The sequence below is a fragment of the Rhinatrema bivittatum genome, chromosome 6, assembly GCF_901001135.1.
Source record: "Rhinatrema bivittatum chromosome 6, aRhiBiv1.1, whole genome shotgun sequence".
Taxonomy (NCBI): domain Eukaryota; kingdom Metazoa; phylum Chordata; class Amphibia; order Gymnophiona; family Rhinatrematidae; genus Rhinatrema; species Rhinatrema bivittatum.
The window spans coordinates 5,561,215-5,584,202 of record NC_042620.1 but is presented as its reverse complement, the minus strand read 5'-3'; the positions used below and the strand labels follow the sequence as shown (position 1 = coordinate 5,584,202).

At 43.5% G+C, this 22,988-nt stretch overlaps 2 protein-coding genes across 2 annotated transcripts in view; one reads left to right on the top strand and one right to left on the bottom strand.

Moving 5' to 3' along the window:
* The window catches only part of PTPRN (protein tyrosine phosphatase receptor type N), a 279,044-nt gene that overhangs the window by 145,747 nt on the left and 110,309 nt on the right, over positions 1–22,988 (top strand). The window lies entirely within an intron of this gene.
* The window catches only part of DNAJB2 (DnaJ heat shock protein family (Hsp40) member B2), a 497,647-nt gene continuing 475,455 nt past the window's right edge, over positions 797–22,988 (bottom strand). Inside the window, exon 11 of the mRNA XM_029605003.1 lies at positions 797–934. The gene's annotated coding sequence lies outside the window, so the exon portion shown is untranslated. The remainder of the gene's footprint in view (positions 935–22,988) is intronic.

The following is a 22,988-nucleotide window of genomic DNA, read 5'->3' as shown; positions in this document are numbered from 1 at the left end:
TGGGCAAATCTTTACAAGGAATACTGTTATTGTAAACAACTACCCAGAATAATATTCATTACAATGGCAAGCAGGGATATAATCAATGTATGTTACCAGAAAAGTGAAGGACAGCATAAGGACTCATACTATGTTGTGCATACATCCTGTGGGACAAGCTACAAAAGTGTTGCAAAAAATAAGACATGTTCTGGTCATAGACAGAAATGGGCTTAGGTGAACAGAAGTGTCACACTACCAGAGCACATCTGTGAGCGCTTGTGACTAAACTCTAGGTAAAGAAACCAATAGGTAGTGTTACAGGAAGAAATGCTCAAAAAGGTATATAGGGAAAAATAGAAGGGGCTCACTAAATTCAGTATATTGGGTACAGAAAAATACTTGTGCAGAAGCAGCAATAGAGCAGAATTTACCTCAAGGGAATATTTGATTTATACCAAGACATATCACACTGTCAAGTGGCCAGCAGTGGGTCAGGGTGATTGGTTAGTGTGATCAGATTAGCTTTCATAGATTAAAGTAAAAAGAACATATCAAATAATCATCTCACTGACTCAGCAAGTAAATGCATATACTCATTATAAGGTATAGGACTGCATAATGCTACAAAATACTGGAACTGTAAGGCTACTAAAGACTGCTTCAATTCAGACTGTGGTATTAACTTAAAATCTAAATAGTGACAATTTTAAATGTGTATATAACTAAAATATTGACTAGGTGTATCATTTCATATTTTTTGTTATTGACAATCAGTTATCACATATGAAATAAAGGTCCATATGATGAAAATGCACGATGACGTCTGTGCATACGATGGGATGATTTCTGAAATCAATGACATTTGACGTATGCAGATCTCTCAGCTGGGTGGATTTCTGACATCCGAGCATAGCCTCTTAAATCAGTATTAGATGTATATGTTATTTAAAGCCTAATATAACAAGCAAAACAAATTCAAATTAATCAATGAGACAAATTCTGTCATGGCCTTAGCTCCCTCTATCTGGTAATCCCTATATCTGCTATAATATTAATCCTTCTTTATTATTGGTAACATGCAATAGTCAGGACCACAAACAACTTAAGGGCTCAGACATTACACAGACACATGCATTTCACTAAACTGACACACAAATTCATTCATTGCATTCTTCAGGTGTCATGACACACACATAACACAAAAAAACAGATAACAAGTAACATATTTGAGCTCAAAAAGTAGACCAAAAAGTATTTGGATCGATCCAGAATAAAACAAAAATTTAAATTAAAATGATCTATTTAAAAATGAAAAAATCAAACTGAGGAAAAATATAATCTTCAAGCTTTATAGCTCAAATGGCAAAGAAGGTGTTTTCTTTTTCAATCTGGAAAGATATAAACTCTGGCATACAATAAAGTAAGGTTATAGTTAAAGTGAAATTGCAGCATCATTGAAATTAACATTACGATATATCTTAATTCAGCAAATAGCAGTCAAGCAAATTTCTTGTTTCTTTTGTTAAGTAACTGGGAAATACTACACAAAGTGTGGTGAGTGAACTGTTCTCCATCTGGGATTTAAAACTCTTTGTGTTCCTTTTCTTAAGGTGATAATGGTAGTGCTTTGTAATTCAAAGACTGAAAATCTGCCACCTTTGTTAATGGTCCTGCAAATGCACCATCAATACTTGTACCATCAACTCCTAGATTAATTCCTAAAAATGAAACCTGGGACAGACAATTTTGACTTTGTTAGAATTTATTTTATTTCCTTTCTATGCTCTTTATATAGGTAGTTCTGTAGGGTGCCTTGCACACAGATCCTATAAATACTGTACTTAATAGATCATTTAGATAATCACAGATGCATCAGTTGGAAGTCTGAAGGTCTTGGACAAGGTTTAAAAATATAGAAGGGCTTCAATTGAAACAGGCACCTATAGAAATTGTTCCTGTCTGTATGTGAAAGTAACAAACTGTTTGGCTGAATGCACAACTTTGGAGATTGATGCAAAAGAAAGCTCTATTTCTGTGGCTTGTAACAAATCCCTGCCTAACAAATTTACTGGATAATCTGGTGCATATATAAAAACTGACTTGTTACTTCTTTTCATGGTAACTGTATGCTAGTCTTAGCTGTCCTATGTACCAGCTTATTCTGTCCTTCAAATCCTATAGTTTGTATGGTTTCATCTGATAATTCAACTCCCTTTGGAAGTGTTGTTAGCACTGAAGAAGTCGCCCCAGAATCCAATAAAAATGTGCAAGGTTGCTTATTAATATATACAGTCAATATGGGTTCTTCTGCTCCTGCCCTGATTTGCACCACTCCCAACAGACGACATGAATATCCATTCCCTGCTCTATATCTCCAAATCTCGGGAAATCTTCCTGGTCTGCCTTTCCCACCAATTCTGTTATATGTGGGATTTCTTTCAGGGTTTGCTCTATATTTATGTGCAAAATGAATATCAAAAATCAATACCTGTGCTCCTGTCAGGATCAAAACTAACTCCTTATGAAGGGCTAAACACCTCTGCCATCTATCCTTCTTCTAATACTTCCCATCCTTCTAGATTACTGCACTTATTAATTAATTCTGGGAATACCAAGCATCACTTCCACTGGTTCCATATTCCACATCATCTGAAACCTGTTTACCACAGATACTTTCTATCTAGAAACACTTTTCCCTCTTTCTGCTTATGTAATTCCTCCATTTGCCTAGAATATAACTTAATTGGGAGTTTAGTTACATCCTCAGCTCCTTTGCTCTTTTCTCTGGCATACAATGACAAAAAATGAGAAACATTTCTAGCCACAGTTTATTTTCCAGCCCTGGTTACAAAGAACAATGTGTCTGTAGATTTGGAACCCACATGCTGGGCATAGGCCAATGAGACCCATGTAATATCAAATTTAAACATTTAAAGCGTAACAGATAATACCAGCTGGGTGTACACAGCTTCTATTTCCCCACAGATTCATGCTGCTGCTGCACTGTTCATAATCCTTTGTGCTCTAGTTTGTACACATTCCTTAACTGCTAATTAACAAGCTTGTTTAGTAATCTCTTGTGCTGCAAAGTCTGCAAATGTAAGAGGGATATTCCTCCTATTCCATTTTCTTAGGTGTACACCCTGACCTGAAATCATTATACAGTACCTAGCCTACCTTCTGCCATATTTGAAAATCTTAAAGGCAATTATTTTATTACTTCTATGAAGCCCTACTCAGCATGTGTTAGTTTCCTCAACTTGCTTTACATCTATAATTTAAAAGTCTTTAGGGATCAACTAAAACATTTTATGCAGGTAATATGCAGCTCTAATGTTATTTGTTAGAAAAGGCTATATCAGATCATTTGGTTGACTAGTTCAGGTACAAAATTGGGTCCCTGATGTATTAAGCTTATAGCCTGATTGAGTATTTCATAATCTAACTGTAGTACTCAGGATTAGAAGTCACAGTACAATACTTCTTAAATACCAAAAAATGATACCAAGGTAGCTGACATCTTATAGACAAACTGATTTATTGATCTATTTAAAAGCTTTTATTGAGGCATTAGTCTAGAAGATGCCACCAGCCTCGGAGTCACTCCTGCTACCACAGAATACCACAGCTACATCTCTGGAAGTCTTAAATACTATTATCCCAAACCAAAAGATCTTTTAATGCAGGATCGCCAAATGTTTAAATGCTGTACCAATAAAGGACAAAATGGGTTTTAGCGGCAATGCCAATTTGTAAACCTATGAACACAGGTTGCAATATCGTATTCATTTGTTGTCTCTCTCTTATAAGCTCTCTGCCCAGGTCCTTAGAAAAAGAGACGCTTAATATTTTTGTTCCACCCTCAGACCTCTGGACCTTAAAACAAGCACTATCTTTCACTACCCAAACAAATGACTCTAATTACTAAAAGCTTGTTCTCGTATGTGGTAAGCATACTTTGAGGATACAGAGCATGGAGTAGAAATACATTCCTGCCTTCCAGCCTCCTAGAGCTACATCTTCTTCCTATTCTACAATTAAGGAGCACAGATGTGAGTAGTGCTAAAGTTGTGCAAGTGGTCTCATGCATTTTTAAGATGAGATTATTGTGAGGCTCTAGGCAAGTGTGATTTAATCTTATAATGGTAAATGTAGCTCCCAGAATCACTGGTATCTAATAAATAAATCTAAGCATGTTACAGGGGAAAAATGTACTCCAATTTTTTCAATTGAAAAACTGTATACTAGTTGCCCAAAGATTCTGTTTTAAGAATTGTAGCTGGATTTGTAACATTATGGTATTCAGCTAATACCAATTCACTTAGTGCACTTAAGTCTCGCACTAATCACCACGCCCCAGAAGGTTTTAAAACTGGGAACAAGGGAGTATTTGTAAGGTGACCCACTAGATTCTATTATGCAGTGAAGCAGTACCTTCCTGTGCTTCTCTGGCTAAGGGATATTGATGTCTCATACTGAAGAAAATTAAATTTGGAATTAATTGTAGTTGTCTAATAGGATACTGTGGAAGTCAATAATATGGCTGAATATTTACCAAATCTCGTAGTGGTAAAAGAGATGTGAGCATTCCCTAAAAGTATTCTAACTTCATGGGAAGTATGTAAGACAATTAAAATCCCTGGTACATGTGCTTGCAATTTACAGATAGCTTCTGTACATATCACAACCCCTAATTCTGAAAACCCCTGTTCTATCACACCAAAGTACCAGAGAAATAAGCCATGGAGGTTATATTGTCATGCTGAGAAGTAGCCTCTGCCCATCCTTCAGACCCATGATATAACCACAAATCAATCTCATAACTTACCTCAACAAGAGCCAAACTAGATGCATTCAATACTGACTGTGCTAGATCCTGTATGATTTCTGAGTCTTCTGCAGTTAGTGTCAATTCATTTCCACTAGCAGGGCTGCCTTTAAGATGTCTAAGTAATTTGACCTAGCTGACTACAAGCTTGCAGCAAAGCTGGATATCAGCACTACAGTCACCTGAAAGGATAGGAATTCAGAGCAGCGATAGCAGTGGGGGCAGTTTACTCCATTCAGTATCATCAGAAACAGAATCTTTGTCTATACCATAGATCAGAGACTTGCAAATGTTTATCTAACGACTGTTCTTTCACATACTTAAACCAATTTAACAAGAGAGTTGGTTTCCCTGAGCTTTTCTATTATCTACTAGATGACTCCCTGTCAGCGAATGGAAGAGCTACATTGGCTACCCGTATACTTCCGTATCATGTACAAAGCCATATGTATCATTTTCAAAACTATACATCAATGCACTTCCCTCGATCTTCAATTCCCTCTCCAAGTACACAACTCGACAAGACCTACCAGAGATGTTTATAGAGGCACACTCCAAGTTCCCCCTGCGAAAACGACTAGACACATTACCCTAAGAGATCGCGCCACCTCCACAGCTGGCCCCCTTCTGTGGAATTCCTTGCCCACAGATCTCAGACTAGAACCCTGCCTCCTAACTTTTAGGAAAAGACTTAAGACTTGGTTATTCAAGCAAGCTTTCCCAGACACAATTTAATGACACAATCCAAGGACACAATCCAAGGACTCCTCTAAAACATTCAGCCATTAATCATGCCATTTGCACATAACTTGTAATTTGACTTGTATATCGTTTAACCAGTTTATTCTTTCCTATTTCTTCCTCTTCACCAAGTTTTGCTACCCTTGTTAATTGTAACTGTACCTTCGGTCACCTCAGTTCTAGTTTGATGTATTTAATGCACTCCCATTTCATGTAAACCAGCAAGATATGTTCTCATGATTGCCGGTATATAAAAACCTTAAATAAATAAATAAATAAAGAAAGAAAGAAAAAAAAGTGCAATATATATCTTTTATGTCTGCTCTAAAATCTTTTAAGTTTAGTGTTTGCAAACCCAATATTATGAGCTTCTACCAAAATTCAAAGTTAGCCAGCCAGAGAAAGCTGACAAAACCAAACTTTGTAAAAGAATCTACTAAATTAAATTCACTTACTGTCCACAACTTCAATTCCTCCATTGTCTGTTTATACCTTTTAAACAAAAGCCAGTCAGGTAAACCAGTCACCCCCACTGTGTCCTATTACCCATATTGGAGCTTTACATCCTCCCGCGTTCTCTTTACCTGTCAACCCAGTTAACTCTCCAGCTCCCAGTGCCCTTTCAAGTGCTGAAACTGCTATAACAATCAGACATAAAATAAAAAACCAGAGTGCAAACTATACTTTCCCAACATTTTCCCAACACTTTCCCTTATGTCCCTCTAATAATCCTTCAGCCTCGCAAGCAGGGCAAGCACTTACAACTTACACTATTGTTATTTTTCCAGTACACATTTTAGTAACAAATATACAGACAAATAATTCACAATTACTCTTAATAAGTACTCCTTAAGTAGAATGGTCTATTTATTTATTTAAAACTTTTCCTATACCGTCGTTAAGGTGGGTACCGTCACAACGGTTTACAGTAAGGCACAAAAGAAATGCTATTAACCTCTATCAGTTTACACAGGTGCCATAATGTTCGGTAACATAGTTTTAATCAAAGTTAGTTGTTAAATGAGAGTGAACACTATCATGTCCCATTTGATTCTATAGCAGTTTTGAGTCAAGGACTCATTCTATAAGTAACTTATCCTTTACTGATGAATTCTTATTAAAAACAAAAACATACATCCTTAGTGATTTCTGTTTGTGTGGGTGTTTTGTCCCTTGCACTTACCTGGTTGAACCTTGTATTTCCCTGGATTCTATTCTATTCTCCCTTCTCTTTTTGAAAGGCTTGGTTGAATAGCCAGGTTTTAAGATTTTTTTCTAAAAGTTTTGTTTTCTCTTTGTAGTCTTAATTCCAATGGCATGGAGTTCCATAGTATGGGTCCTGCTAAGGATAACGCCCTTTCTCTTACCTGTGTTAGTCTTGCTGTCTTGACTGATGGAATCGTCAGAAGCGCTTTGTTGGCTGATCTTAAATTTCTGTTGGGGATGTGTACTCGGAGGGCAGTGTTAAGCCAGTCTGCGTTTTCGTTGTGTATTAATTTGTGTATGGTGCATAGTGTCTTGTACTGTATTCTTTGTTCAATGGGAAGCCAGTGCAACTCAGCCAGTGTTTCCGTAATGTGATCTCTCTTCCTTTTTCCAGTTAATACTCTTGCAGCCGTGTTCTGCAATATTTGTAGTGGTCTTATGGAGGTGTATGGTAAGCCTAGTAGAAGGGTATTGCAATAATCAGTGCTTGCAAATATTAGTGCTTGTAGTACCGATCTAAAGTTGGCGGTCGTTAGAAGTGGTTTAAGTTTTCTGAGGACCATGAGTTTGGCGTATCCTTTTACTTTTATGGATATATGTTGTTTTAAGCTTAGTTCTGTGTCTATTATTACTCCTAGATTCCGGACTTTCTCTGCGAGTATTATTTGTTTGTTGTTATTTAGTGTGATTGGGTTGTGTGAGATCTCCATGTTTTTTTTTCTTTCTAGATGAAGGAATTCTGTCTTCTCTATATTGATTACTAGCTCCATTTGATTTAATAGTTGTTTGATGATGTCTAGATACATGTTCGCTATGTTTAATGTTTTCTCAATTGTATCGTCAATGGGTAATATAAATTGAATATCGTCTGCGTATATGTAGTGAGTGATTCCCAGGCCGGCTAGCAGGTGGCATAATGGCAGTAGGTATATGTTGAAAAGTGTGGCAGACAGGGCAGATCCCTGTGGTACTCCTGTCTGAAGGTCTATTTTTTCTGACATAGAATCTCTGATTTGAACTTGAAAATATCTGTTACTTAGATATGATCTGAACCAGCTGATTGTTTTGTTGCCTAATCCTATTTCTTCTAGTCTATTTAAAAGTATGTTGTGGTTTACAGTATCAAAAGCTGCTGAAAGGTCTAGCATCACTAGAATGTAATGTTTACCATTATCGAATCCCCTCATGATGTTGTCTGTCAGCGCCAGTAGTAGTGTCTCTGTACTATAATGTTTTCGAAAACCATGTTGTGAGGGATATAGGATGTTATTGTTATCTAGGTGTTCCGCTAGTTGCTTCTGTATAGTTTTTTCTATTAATTTAGCAATTAAGGGTAGGTTTGATACAGGTCTGTAGTTGCTCAGGTTAAGTGGGTCGCTGTTTTTCTTCTTTAAAATGGGTTTTACGATTGCTCCTTTCAGTGTATCTGGCATGGATCCTTCCTCTAAGGATAGATTAACGATCTTTGTCAGTGTCTGTGATACAGTGTTGGCTACTTTTTTTATATCTCTGGTTGTTATTGTGTCGCATGCATGTGGGGCGGGATTTAGTTTTTTTAGCAAAACTTCGATTTCCAATTCTGATACTTCATAGAATGTTGACCATTGTTTGATTTCTCTTTTTTTCATTTTAATTTCTTGTTTCTTAGTATTTGGTATTTTAATTTTTAGGTTCTTAATTTTGTCATTAAAAAAAAATGTTGCAATTTCGTTGCATCTATTTTCTGCAATGGGCGTCCCCAAAGTAGATAAAAAAAAAATAGTGCACTGTTATTTGCAATGGGCCAAAAAGAAATCTTTTACTTACTTACCTAGAAAATTAAATTTGCAAATTAATTATATAGGCATGATTAACTACTTACAGATCTGTCTTCCCATGGGGGGTACTACTTTTGTTTTCTTCCAGGTACTACTGTTTCAATAACCAGTCATCCAGAAATCAGAAACCTCTGTTCCTAGGAATCACTATGCAATAAACAAAACTACAAAACTCCATTCAGAAATCTTTATCTGGGAAACACATCAAACATCCAGAAATCTTTATCTGGGATACACATCAAACATCCAGAAATCTTTATCTGGGAACAGCCTTTGGACAAGATTGGTCCGAGTATTAGTGTTGGATCTGAGCCTGTCCAGCAGAATCACATGCAAGACCTAGATAAAGCAAAAAAAAATTTCATAGATAGCCACAGCTATCAAGTCCCTGTTCAGGTGCCAAAAATGTAAAGCTTACTCTATGCTTATGGCCAGGGACACAAGAACACTTAGACTCAGTAAAAAGTATAATGTATTTTTATTAGTCAACTTAATTAATAGCAGGCAATGGACCTCTCCTCCAAGAACTTATCCAATCCTTTTTTAAACACCGCTATACTAACTGCACTAACCACATCCTCTGGCAACAAATTTCAGAGTTTAATTGTGCATTGAGTAAAAAAGAACTTTCTCCGATTAGTTTTAAATGTGCCCCATGCTAACTTCATGGAGTGCCCCCTAGTCCTTCTATTATTCGAAAGTGTAAATAACTGATTCACATCTACCTGTTCTAGACCTCTCATGATTTTAAACACCTCTATCATATCCCCCCTCAGTCGTCTCTTCAGCCTTTCCTCATAGGGGAGCTGTTCCATCCCCTTTATCATTGTGGTCGCCCTTCTCTGTACCTTCTCCAACATAGCCTGTAAAATCATGGAAGGGACAGAACTATATACCAATTATGAAGGATTCCACAGGTAAGGTGGTTAATTCCAGTAAAGAAATTGCTGCTATTTTTAAAACTTTTTATCATTCCCTGTATAAGCAGAAGATTTAGATTGGACTCCATTTGGCAATATCTGGAGACCATGGGTTTGCCCTGTCTTGCTGCCTGCCAACTAGAAATACTAAACACCCCAATTCATATACAGAAAATTCAAAAGGGCATCAACCAATCTAAGTTATTAAAAGCCCCGGGCCCAGATGGCTTTACCGCTGAATTTTACAAACTGCTGGGTGATCAGTTGTTATACCCTTTGAGTACAGCTTATGAAGCGCTGATTGCGAATGGGAGTTTCCCCTTATGAAGCCTTTATTACAGTTTTGCCAAAGGCGGGGAGGGATCTCTTGTTTCCTGGTGCGTATAGACCTATTTCCCTTTTAAATTTTGATATCAAACTCTTGGCTAAGATTTTTGCAGACAGGATGGTGAAGGTTCTCCCAGGGCTGATAGGGCAGGAACAGGTTGGGTTTGTAAAAGGTAGGCACTCTGTCTATAATGTATGATGGGTAGTGGCATCTATGGAGATAAGTAAATGGAGGCAAACTCCATCGGTGAATTTGAGCCTTGATGCTGAATAAGCATTCAGTGATGTCAATTGCACTTTCATGTTTGAAGCATTAAAGAAAATGGGATTTGAGGGATATTCTTTATGGATCATTGAGACCTTATATAGTAAGCCTATTGCCTCAGTTTTGGTAAATGGCACGAAGTCTGAGTGTTTTCCTCTGGCTAGAGCCACTAGACAGGGTCGCTCCCGTTGCCTCTCCTTTTTCTTGTTTCCTTAGAATCATTGCTCCAAAAATAAGAGAAAATACAGCTATTTCTGGAATTCCCTTTGCTGGTAAGGGGGATTCATCATTTAAATTGGCAGCTTTTGCAGATGACATACTTCTACGATTCAATGAACCAAAATCTTCTCTTCCCTCACTCCTTAAGGAGCTCTCTGATTATGGTGCCCTGAAGTTAACCTTAGATAAGTCTGAGGCCCTACCTATGCAGGATACAGTCGTAGACATGTGTGGTCCTGACTTTTCCCATGCATTGGGTTGATGATTCTTTTAAATATCTGGGAATCCAATTACATAAAGATCCTGCTAGATTAAAACAGGTTAACTATCGACTGCTCTTAGACCATACCGGGCAAAAATGACAGGTTTGGAAGGATTACCCTCTATCTCTTTCTGGTTGAATTGCTCTCTTTCAAATGATATTGTTGCCCAAGTGGCTTTATCTTTTTCAAACTGTGTCTATGTGTCTCACAAAATGGGACATCCATGTGTCTAGGCTCTTTGGCACGGGAGAAAAAACCTAGGATGGCTCTACACAAGTTAATGAGAAAATGGGGGTTTGGGCCTCACCAAACTGCGACTTTATAACTTGGCCTGTAACTTACATCATCTTGGAGATTGGTTGATGAATTCGACATTTTATACTCCTCTAGCTTTAGAGAGAGAGCTAGTGGCAACACGGGACTTGTGCATTAACCGGGGTCTCTCCTACGCCAGGCAAGAGGCACTAACATTATTCTACCTGTTTGGAAATCTTGGAAACTGTTTTGTTCCAAATTTGGTATAAATTGGAGGATTTCCCATTACCTACCCATCTGGGGAAACAGAGATTTTGCTCCAAGGATTTACAATACAATTTTCAGACACTGGGCACATTTTCTGAATGAGGTTGCTGTAATTCTTTCTTTTCAAAAGCTTCAAAACACTTACATTTTAGATAACAAACATTTCTTTGCTTATCTCCAACTTCGGCATTATTTAATGGCTATGGATTCACATTCCATGCAGCGTTGTCAGAGATTTTTGATTGGGAAGACCCAAGTCGACATTCTATTTTTTATTTTTATAAGAAATTGCTAAAGAAGGTACCCCACATAGTTTATGATGACACACTACAAGGTTGGTCTCAGGAATTAGGGACAACTATTTCTAGTGATATTTATGCTAAACTTCTTGCTAGGGCTCGCTTTGTGAGGTCCAGAATAAGTTTCTAATGTGAGCTTATATATCACCTGCACGGGCATGCATAATGAAAATTACGCAGTCTGACAAGGGTACTCTGGGGCACTTGCTTTGGACTTGTCCGTGCTTGCAGAAATTCTGGGACACAGTCCGACATTACATTCAGGAGGTGTTGGGGATTATTCTCTCCCTAGAAGTCAGACCATTTTGTTTGATGACTTGCACACTCGGGTGAATGCCAATACATATCTTAAATTATGGCTGCAGAAAATACTTCTCTTAGCTAAAAAAAAGTCATTCTACAAAATTGGCTGCTGCCAGACTACACTTACTAATATGTTAACTTGTTCTCAGTTGGATTTTCTGCTTTTCTGTATATTATATTTACTCTTGTTACGTTCCTACAGTCCACTGCCCAGTCCCTGTTTGATGTAATTTTTCTACCTGCAGTTTGATGTAAACCGATATGATGTATCTACTAATATTGGTATAGAAAAGCCGTAAATAAAATAAATAAATAAATACTCAGTTAAGAATGGCATTGCACCACTTATGTGAGATGGAGTATCATATTGAAAAAACTGATTTAAATATTAAGCGGAACGTTTTTGTGAAAATATGTGAAATATATTTATAGGCCATAGAACTCGGAGTTCTTACTTGAATGTTCTTTAGTGAAGATTGCCTGATTCCATTGCTTGCTTTCATTACTGACAAAATATTGTCTAGATCACCGTTTTTAACAGGACCTGTTGTATGGGGATTTGGGGTTCTGTTTAATGTTAGCCAGGTGGCTGTTTGTTAATGTGTGATTTGGAGTCTGTACATGCACAGATTAACCCTTCTCAGTAAATTCTCTTCATTGCTTTTGTACATTTTATGCTTAAACTAATAAAAGGATTTAAAGCATAAAATCCCCATGCAGTTCCCTCCAGCGCTCTGTAATAATCTGAATAGCCAGTAATACTAGCATGGGTATCTGCTTACAGGTGAAGATTCAAAAGATCTAGGTGCCTAACTCAGAGGGAGATTCACTAATAGAGATGTGAATCGGAACCAGATTCGGTTTGGATTCCGGTTCCAATTCACATCGTGGGTTTTTTTTTTCGTCTGGCCCGATCGCGGTTTTGTTTATCAGCTGTGCCCGAGCTGATAAACAAAAAACCCACTCCGACCCTTTAAAACTAATCCATTAGCTTCCCCCACCCTCCTGACCCCCCAAAAAAAACATTTTACAGGTACCTGCTGGTCCAGAGGGGGTCCAGGGAGCAATCTCCCGCTCTCGGGCCGTCGGCTGCCACTAATCAAAATGGCGCCGATGGCCTTTGCCCTTACCATGTGACAGGGTATCCGTGTCATTGGCCGGCCCCTGTCACATGGAAGGAGCACTGGATGGCCAGCGCCATCTTTAAAAATGGCGCGGGCCATCCAGTGCTCCTACCATGTGACAGGGAAGGGCCAATGGCACGGATACCCTGTCACACAAAGGGCCATCGGCGCCATTTTGATTAGTGGCAGCCGACGGCCCAGGAGCGGGAGATCACTCCCAGGACCCCCACTGGACCACCAGGTACCTGTAAAATGTTTTTGGGGGGTTGGGAGGGTGGGGGAAGCTAAGGGATTAGTTTTAAAGGATCGGGGTGGGCTTTGGGGTTATTTTTGTGTGCCGTTTTTCCCGCCCTCCCCCAAAACGATAAGAGAACCCCCACGAACAATATCATGGGGTTTTCCTATCTTTTGGGGGAGCCCCCGATTTCTGACGATTTTGAAAATATCGATGATATTTTCAATCCTCCGAAGCCCGATTCACATCCCTATTCACTAAAGCTGTGCAATTTTACCTCAGTGGAAATACATAAGAACATAACCCACAGGGTTTAGTAACTGCAGTAATACCACAGAATGTTTCCTTGAGTTCCTGGCTGCGGCAACATGCAGTGGGAGTATGATGTAGAGGGTGAGGAGGTTTGTAGGTGGAAAGAAAAGTATAGACAGAAATGCTCAAGAATTTGTGATGTAAAGACTGAAGAAGATTCATTGATGGAATGGAGAGTATGAGGGGCGAAGCCCTGGTGTGAATTTTGTTGAGGCAGAGGGAGGTTCATTGATAGAATGGTGAGTGCAAACAGAGAAGCCCTAGAGTGTGTGATGTAGAGGCAAAGGGAGGTTCATTGATGGAAAGGTAAGTTGAGTAGAGAAGCCCTGGAGTGTGTGATGTAGAGGCAGAGCGAGGTTCATTGATGGAACGGTGATTGCGATCAGAGAAGCCCTGCAGTGTGTGATGTAGAGGCAGAGGGAGGTTCATTGATGGAACGGTGAGTGTGAATATAGAAGCCCTGGAGTGTGTGATGTAGAGGCAGAGGGAGGTTCATTGATGGAACGGTGAGTGTGAGCAGAGAAGTCCTGCAGGGTGTGATGTAGAGCAGAGAGGTTCATTGATGGAACGGTGAGTGTGAGCAGAGACGACCTGCAGTGTGTGATGTAGAGCAGAGAGGTTCATTGATGGAACGGTGAGTGTGAGTAGAGAAGCCCTGCAGTGTGTGATGTAGAGGGAGGTTCATTGATGGAATGCTGAGTTTGAGCAGAGAAGTCCTGCATTCTGTGATGTAGAGGCAGAGGGAGGTTCATTGATAGAATGGTGAGTGTGAGCAGAGAAGCCCTGCATTGTGTGATGTAGAGGCAGAGGGAGGTTCATTGATGGAACGGTGAGTGTGAGCAGAGAAGCCCTGGAGTGTGTGATGTAGAGGCAGAGGGAGGTTCATTGTTGGAACGGTGAGTGTGAGTAGGGAAGCCCTGGAGTGTGTGATGTAGAGGCAGAGGGAGGTGCATTGATGGAACAGTGAGTGTGAGCAGAGAAGCCCTGGAGTGTGTGATGTAGAGGCAGAGGGAGGTGCATTGATGGAACGGTGAGAGTGTGTGATGTAGAGGCAGAGGGAGGGGCATTGATGGAACGGTGAGTGTGAGCAGAGAAGCCCTGGAGTGTGTGATGTAGAGGCAGAGGGAGGGTCATTGATGGAACGGTGAGTGTGAGTAGAGAAGCCCTGCAGTGTGTGATATAGAAGCAGAGGGGAGGTTCATTGATGGAACGGTGAGTGTGAGTAGAGAAGCCCTGCAGTGTGTGATGTAGAGGCAGAGGGGGGTTCATTGATGGAATGGTGAGTGTGAGTAGAGAAGCCCTGCAGTGTGTGATGTAGAGGCAGAGGGAGGTTCATTGATGGAACGGTGAGTGTGAGCAGAGAAGCCCTGCAGTGTGTGATGTAGAGGCAGAGGGAGGTTCATTGATGGAATGGTGAGTGTGAGTAGAGAAGCCCTGCAGTGTGTGATGTAGAGGCAGAGGGAGGTTCATTGATGGAACGGTGAGTGTGAGTAGAGAAGCCCTGGAGTGTGTGATGTAGAGGCAGAGGGAGGTTCATTGATGGAACGGTGAGTGTGAGCAGAGAAGCCCTGCAGTGTGTGATGTAGCGGCAGAGGGAGGATTGTTGGTGATGTGAGGAGTATGAGCAGAGAAGCCCTGCAATGTGTGATGTAGAGGCAGAGGGAGGTTTCTTGGTGATGTGAGGAGTATCAGCAGAGGAATCAGGAAGGACGAGCGCAGTGTAGATAGTAAATGATCTCTCAGCTGCTGAGGAGTTGCTGGTGTCTGTGGACCGAGTACCCTGCCTCTTCCTTGCTCGCAGGTAGAATTACTGGAGACGCCATCGGTCTTTGCTGGTCCTGTCATATCCCTGCCAGGGCTCGCTGCCTCTGCTTTCTTTCCATCTTCCCCTGCCTTGGTGGCTCATAATTATAGATTTCTTTTGCTTTTGTTACAATAATAAGCAGTCTGTGGTTGCTATGGTGAGCCCAGGATTTGCTCAGGAGCTCGTTGTAAGCCAAGGTCTCAGGGTGTCTGCAGTTTATCTGGGTGTCAGCTTGTGCTTTGTTGTTTTCCGCCCTTGTTTGTTTGTTTTGGTGTCCATGGTAATTATCCGAGGCGATTAATCAGAGATGACAAAGGCTGAACTGTAAATGTAGAGCTGCCACCACAATCCGAGGGAAGTTAAAGGGCATTTCACTCATGCCCTTCTTAATGTCTTCTGTCCTATCAGGAACTAGGACTGGCCACTGTTGGAAACAGGATGCTGGGCTTGATGGACCCTTGGTGTGACCCAGTATGGCAAGTTCTTATGTTCTCACGTTCTTAAATGAACCTCTGGTGTCACAGAGAGTCTCCTACCAGCACCTAACCTTAGCTGGGGAAGTGGAGGCTTAAGTTGTGAGAATAACAAGAGGATAGATTTCCAGGGCAGCCAGAGCCGGAAGTTTCTGGATGAGAGCTGTTTAACAGAAGGAGGGTCAGTGGAAGATGTGGACAACTCTGCAGCGTTAAATACCCCAACAGAGAGTCAGAAGGACACATGGACAAGAAATCGTTAACAAAGGAGGTCCACAGAAACCCATGAAGACAGCATCATGAAACCACAACATGAGCTCTGCCTGGCTTCCTCTTATTGACTCAACTTCCTCTGCACTAGGTGCCGGCTCTTTTCCAATGCATCTGCACTGTAGGATCTTCCATTAAGCCTTCCTCTATAAGTCATCTTGTAGACCCACATTGCCCTCCTTATAATACTCCTTAGATGACCACTACAGTCCTCCTCGTGCCTCTAATCATATCTTAATATGTACATTTCCTTACTAAGCCTCCCTTTGTGTGTCCCTATATTTATTGTAAACAATAAGACACAAATGTAACAGGATTTTAACTATGAATCTGATTGTAATCCACCTTGAGGCCAGCTTGGTAAAGGTGGAATTTCAAATATTTATAAATCAATCAATGGAGATGTTACGATAGACAGTCTCCCATGCCTATCCCCTTCCACTCCCGTAATGACATGCAGAGAACTGAGCAATGTGACTTCCTCTATAGCACTTCTCCAGAGACCAGTATAAGATTGTAGGGCAAGATAAGGGAAGCCATCAGTACTAGGAAACAGCCTCAGGAAGAGGCCTGTAAATACGGAATAAAACCTAATATATTATAAAGCTTAAGAGCCCACCTGTATTCTGCCACACAAACAGGAGAGTCAGAAGCACAAGTAAACTGGGAGATGCCACGAAAGGAGGGCCAGAGGGACCCATGGACAAGGAGTCACCACCAACAAAGGAGGCCCAGAGGGACCCATGGACAAGGAGCCACCATTAACTAAGGAGGGCCAGAGGGACCCATGGACAGGGAGCCACCACCAACAAAGGAGGGCCAGAGGGACCCATGGACAGGGAGCCACCATTAACTAAGGAGGGCCAGAGGGACCCATGGACAGGGAGCCACCACCAACAAAGGAGGGCCAGAAGGACCCATGGACAAGAAGCCACCACCAACAAAGGAGGGCCAGAGGGACCCATGGACAAGGAGCCACCACCAACAAAGGAGGCCCAGAGGGACCCATGGACAAGGAGCCACCACCAACAAAGGAGGGCCAGAGGGACCCATGGACAAGGAGCCACCACCAACAAAGGAGGCCCAGAGGGACCCATGGACAAGGAGCCACCATTAACTAAGGAGGGCCAGAGGGACCCATGGACAGGGAGCCACCACCAACAAAGGAGGGCCAGAGGGACCCATGGACAGGGAGCCACCACCAACAAAGGAGGCCCAGAGGGACCCATGGACAAGGAGCCACCACCAACAAAGGACGGCCAGAGGGACCCATGGACAAGGAGCCACCACCAACAAAGGACGGCCAGAGGGACCCATGGACAGGGAGCCACCATTAACTAAGGAGGGCCAGAGGGACCCATGGACAGGGAGCCACCACCAACAAAGGAGGGTCAGAGGGACCCATGGACAAGGAGCCACCACCAACAAAGGAGGCCCAGAGGGACCCATGGACAAGGAGCCACCATTAACTAAGGAGGGCCAGAGGGACCCATGGACAGGGAGCCACCACCAACAAAGGAGGGCCAGAGGGACCCATGGACAAGGAGCCACCACCAACAAAGGAGGGCCCAGAGGGACCCATGGACAAGGAGCCACCACCAACAAAGGAGGCCCAGAGGGACCCATGGACAGGGAGCCACCACCAACAAAGGAGGGCCAGAGGGACCCATGGACAAGGAGCCACCACCAACAAAGGAGGCCCAGAGGGACCCATGGACAAGGAGCCACCATTAACTAAGGAGGGCCAGAGGGACCCATGGACAGGGAGCCACCACCAACAAAGGAGGGCCAGAGGGACCCATGGACAGGGAGCCACCACCAACAAAGGAGGCCCAGAGGGACCCATGGACAAGGAGCCACCACCAACAAAGGACGGCCAGAGGGACCCATGGACAAGGAGCCACCACCAACAAAGGACGGCCAGAGGGACCCATGGACAAGGAGCCACCACCAACAAAGGACGGCCAGAGGGACCCATGGACAGGGAGCCACCATTAACTAAGGAGGGCCAGAGGGACCCATGGACAGGGAGCCACCACCAACAAAGGAGGGTCAGAGGGACCCATGGACAAGGAGCCACCACCAACAAAGGACGGCCAGAGGGACCCATGGACAAGGAGCCACCACCAACAAAGGAGGGCCAGAGGGACCCATGGACAAGGAGCCACCACCAACAAAGGACGGCCAGAGGGACCCATGGACAAGGAGCCACCACCAACAAAGGACAGCCAGAGGGACCCATGGACAGGGAGCCACCATTAACTAAGGAGGGCCAGAGGGACCCATGGACAGGGAGCCACCACCAACAAAGGAGGGTCAGAGGGACCCATGGACAAGGAGCCACCACCAACAAAGGACGGCCAGAGGGACCCATGGACAGGGAGCCATGGACAGGCAGTATTTCTTCACGGAGAGGGTGGTGGATGCCTGGACTACCCTTCCGGAGGAAGTGGTGAAGACCAGAACTGTGAGGGACTTCAAAGGGGCATGGGATAAACACTGTGGATCCATAAAGTCAAGAGACCGCCAATGTAGAGTGGGTGGCTCACCAGAACGATGGCTACTGCCCGGAGACAATGCCCTTATTAAATAAACATACAGATGCTTACTGTGACTCCAACATTGCTCTAAGCTTCAACGGCAAGAGGAAATGTGGAAAAAAGGATTTGCAATCACAAAGAGGGGAGTAGCTGGCTTGTTACGGCGGTTACTACCCCAAACCAAATAAGCCTAATACTTCACTTTCCAAGCATATACAGCATAGTTCTCTGCTTCAACGGCAGGGGAGAAGAAAAGAGGGTTCGCACTCACAAAGCGGGGAGTAGCTGGCTTATTACGGCGGTTACTACCCCAAACCAAATGTGCCTGATACTTCGCTTTCGATGCATATCCAGCATGGCTCTCTGCTTCATGGCATGGGAGAAAGGCTGATACATCAAGCATTTCCAGCATAGCTCTCTGCTTCAACAGCAGGGGAATAAGAAAAGCTGAGGCTTCACGCATATCCAGAATAGCTTCAACTGCAGGGGAGAAGAAAAAAAAAAAGGATTCGCACTCACAAAGCAGGGAGTAGCTGGCTTGTTACGGCGGTTACTACCCTAAACCTAAAGGGCCTGATACTTCACTTTCAATGCATAACCAGCATGGCTCTCCGCTTCAACGGCAGGAGAGAGGAAAAACAACCAATAGGGGCTGTATGACATAGTCTGGGTAAAGGGAATAAACATGGGTGTAGCTTGCTTATTGCAGCGGTTACTACCCCTACTACCCCTAACTAATCAAGCTAGGTATTTCACTTGGATGCAGCTCCATCACTGCTCTCTACATTAATGGTGGGGGTGGAAGGGAAATAGAACCAAGAGTTAAGAGAAAAAGATAAGTATGAGAGAAAAAAATGTGTGAAGCTTGCTGGGCAGACTAGATGGGCCATTTGGTCTTCTTCTGCCGTCATTTCTATGTTTCTATGAGGGCCAGAGGGACCCATGGACAGGGAGCCACCACCAACAAAGGAGGGTCAGAGGGACCCATGGACAAGGAGCCACCATTAACTAAGGAGGGCCAGAGGGACCCATGGACAAGGAGCCACCATTAACTAAGGAGGGTCAGAGGGACCCATGGACAAGGAGCCACCATTAACTAAGGAGGGTCAGAGGGACCCATGGACAGGGAGCCACCATTAACTAAGGAGGGCCAGAGGGACCCATGGACAGGGAGCCACCACCAACAAAGGAGGGTCAGAGGGACCCATGGACAAGGAGCCACCACCAACAAAGGACGGCCAGAGGGACCCATGGACAAGGAGCCACCACCAATAAAAGAGGGTCAAAGGGACACACATGAGAGGTCTAGAACGGGTAGATGTGAATCGGTTATTTACTCTTTCGGATAATAGAAAGACTAGGGGGCACTCCATGAAGTTAGCATGGGGCACATTTAAAACTAATCAGAGAAAGTTCATTTTTACTCAACGCACAATTAAACTCTGGAATTTGTTGCCAGAGGATGTGGTTAGTGCATTTAGTGTAGCTGTGTTTAAAAAAGGATTGGATAAGTTCTTGGAGGAGAAGTCCATTACCTGCTATTAAGTTCACTTAGAGAATAGCCACTGCCATTAGCAATGGTTACATGGAATAGACTTAGTTTTGGGGCACTTGCCAGGTTCTTATGGCCTGGATTGTCCACTGTTGGAAACAGGATGCTGGGCTTGATGGACCCTTGGTCTGACCCAGTATGGCATTTTCTTATGTTCTTATGAAACATCAAAAATAGTCAGAGGGGGCCATGGAGAGGGAGGCATAAACTGTGGGTAACTTTTGCTTCCAGTGCTGATTCTTGGGGGCTGTATATACAGCTCCTTGCTCCCGGCAGGGGCTTCTCCAGTGGTGGAGGGGTTGGCCATCCCATGACTTTGAGCTGCGGGTGGGCGGGGAGAAGGGCTGGGCTGGGATATGAATTGAAATTATTTACAAAAACAAAAGAAGGACGGATTATGTGTCTTGGTCTGTGCACCTCAGAATAATTTAAACATTAAGGTGAGGGTGGGGTACAGGTGGAGAAAGGAGGAAATCAGGACACAAGTCCCTTTATCTTCTGAAGATATCTGGATAACTAAATAACTTAAGCCGTTATTTTCAAACATAGCTGGATACCTTTACCCAAGTACATGCAGTGGTTGTTTATCCTGCTGAATATATGGGAGAAGTTAGCGTTACAACAGGTCACGGACGATGGAGCTCCTACCACAAAAGGATCAGTCCAAGGGTAAACCGTTCTTTAGTATTTAAGTATCTAATATCATCTGAAAATACTTCAAAGAATCATATTCCAAGTCACAGAATGCAGTCCTCCAACGTCCATAGCCAACTTTATAATGGGGTGTGCTGTGCACCGCAGCTTGGGAAGCTTTTGTGTCTTCTCTGGATCTCCCCCCAGAACAATAACTGCTGCTGCCCCCTCTAAACTTCACATGTGAGCGAGAAAAGTTCTGCACTTGTGCACACTCTAAGCTGCATATGTGTGATTATGTGCGGGCGCGCACAGCTTGCTCCCCTCCCTGTGCAGGAGCCCATCCCGACGTGGCCCCAAGTGAAGAGAAGGCCGGCGGGGCCATGGAGGAGCCCATTATGCCACCGCCTGAAGCAAAGGAGGAGGCCGTGTGAATGTGTGTTGATGTCTATGTGAGAACTTGTGGGTATGTCTGTGTGAGAGCCTGTGTGTGTGAGAGCCTGTCTGCACGTGTAGGTATCTATGTGAGCTCTTGTGTGCCTGCGTGTGTGTAAGTCTGTGTGAGAGTTTGTGTGTCTGTGTGATAGTCTGTGGGGGTGTGTATATGTCTGTGTGAGAGCCTGCATGTGTGAGAGCCTGTCTGCACGTGTGGGTATCTGTGTGAGATCTTGTGTGCCTGCGTGTGTGTAAGTCTGTGTGAGAGTTTGTGTGTCTGTGTGATAGCCTGTGGGGGTGTGTATATGCATGTGTGAAAGCCTGTGTGCATGTATGTCTATGTGAGACGTTTTGTGTGTGTCTGTACTTAGAGACTGTGGGGCGGATTTTCAGAGCCCTGCTCGCGTAAATCCGCCCAAAACCGGGCGGATTTACGCGAGCAGGGCCCTGTGCGCCGGGAAGCCTATTTTACATAGGCCTCCCAGCGCGCGCAGAGCCCTGGGACTCGCGTAAGTCCCGGGGTTCTCCGAGGGGGGCGTGTCGGGGGTGGGCCCGGTCGTCGCGGCGTTTCGGGGGCGTGTCGGCAGCGTTTTGGGGGCAGGTACGGGGGCGTGGCCACGGCCCGGGGCGGTCCGGGGGCGTGGCCGCGCCCTCCGTACCTGCCCCCAGGTCGCGGCCCGGCGCGCAGGAGGCCCGCTGGCGCGCGGGGATTTACGCCTCCCTCTGGGAGGCGTAAATCCCCCGACAAAGGTAAGGGGGGGTTTAGACAGGGCCGGGTGGGTGGGTTAGGGAGGGGAAGGTGAGGGGAGGGCAAAGGAAAGTTCCCTCCGAGGCCGCTCCGATTTCGGAGCGGCCTTGGAGGGAACGGGGGTAGGCTGCGCGGCTCGGCGCGCGCCAGCTATACAAAATCCATAGCCTTGCGCGCTCCGATCCAGGTTTTTAGCAGATACGCGCGGCTCCGCGCGTATCTACTAAAATCCAGCGTACTTTTGTTTGCGCCTGGAGCGCAAACAAAAGTAGGCTATTCGCGCGCCTTTTAAAATCCGCCCCTGTGTGTGTATGTTGTGTGTCTGTGAGAGCCTGTGTACATGTGTGTGTGCGTGTGCCTTCGAGGGCCTATGTGTCACACACAGGCTCTCACAGGCACGTTGCACACACACACACAATGTGTGTGAGGAATAGAGAGCCTGTGAGTGTGTGAGAGAGAGGGAGTTTGTGTGAAAACATTGGCATATAAGAGAGGGGGAGTGTTTGAAGGAATGACTATGTTAGTATGTGTGTGTGAATGAGGGAGAGAGAAGATAAGTTTGTGTGGCCCTATCGCCCCTAATGCATGATGATTTCAGGGTGACCGGAAATCAAAAGATCTCTGATATGGAGAGCAGGAGATTTTTTAAAATCCGTATTAGTTTTAATTATTGTTTTTAAATATATTTGTTTTTAATATTAGAACATTATTTAATTATTGGATGTTTTAACCATCAGATGTTTTGAAATGTTTTATTGGTGTTTGGGGAATACTAGAACAAGGTCGTTTACATTATTGGATGTCTGGCAGCTGTTTTGACATTTATTTGTATTAGCATGGATTTAGTATTATGAGTGATGTTTTATACCTGCGATTTTATTGATTGATGTTTTGAGAGGAATGATGGTGTGTCTGTTGTTCCATTTTTGCACTGTGTGACACAGCTGGGCCTGTGATTTCCAGTTCAGTTTTCGTTGGTGCATTTCTATTCTGGATTAGGTGAGAGTCTGTCTGTATTTTAAAGGTTCGGTTCCTGTGTAACTTTAATTCTTGCTGGAAAGTGAGGGTATGTATCGCTGGCTTTTATGGCATTGTGGTCCTCTCTTTCTCATTTGTATTTTAAACAGAAGCTTGATCTTTATTAATTTCACTTGCATACAGAAAGCGGTT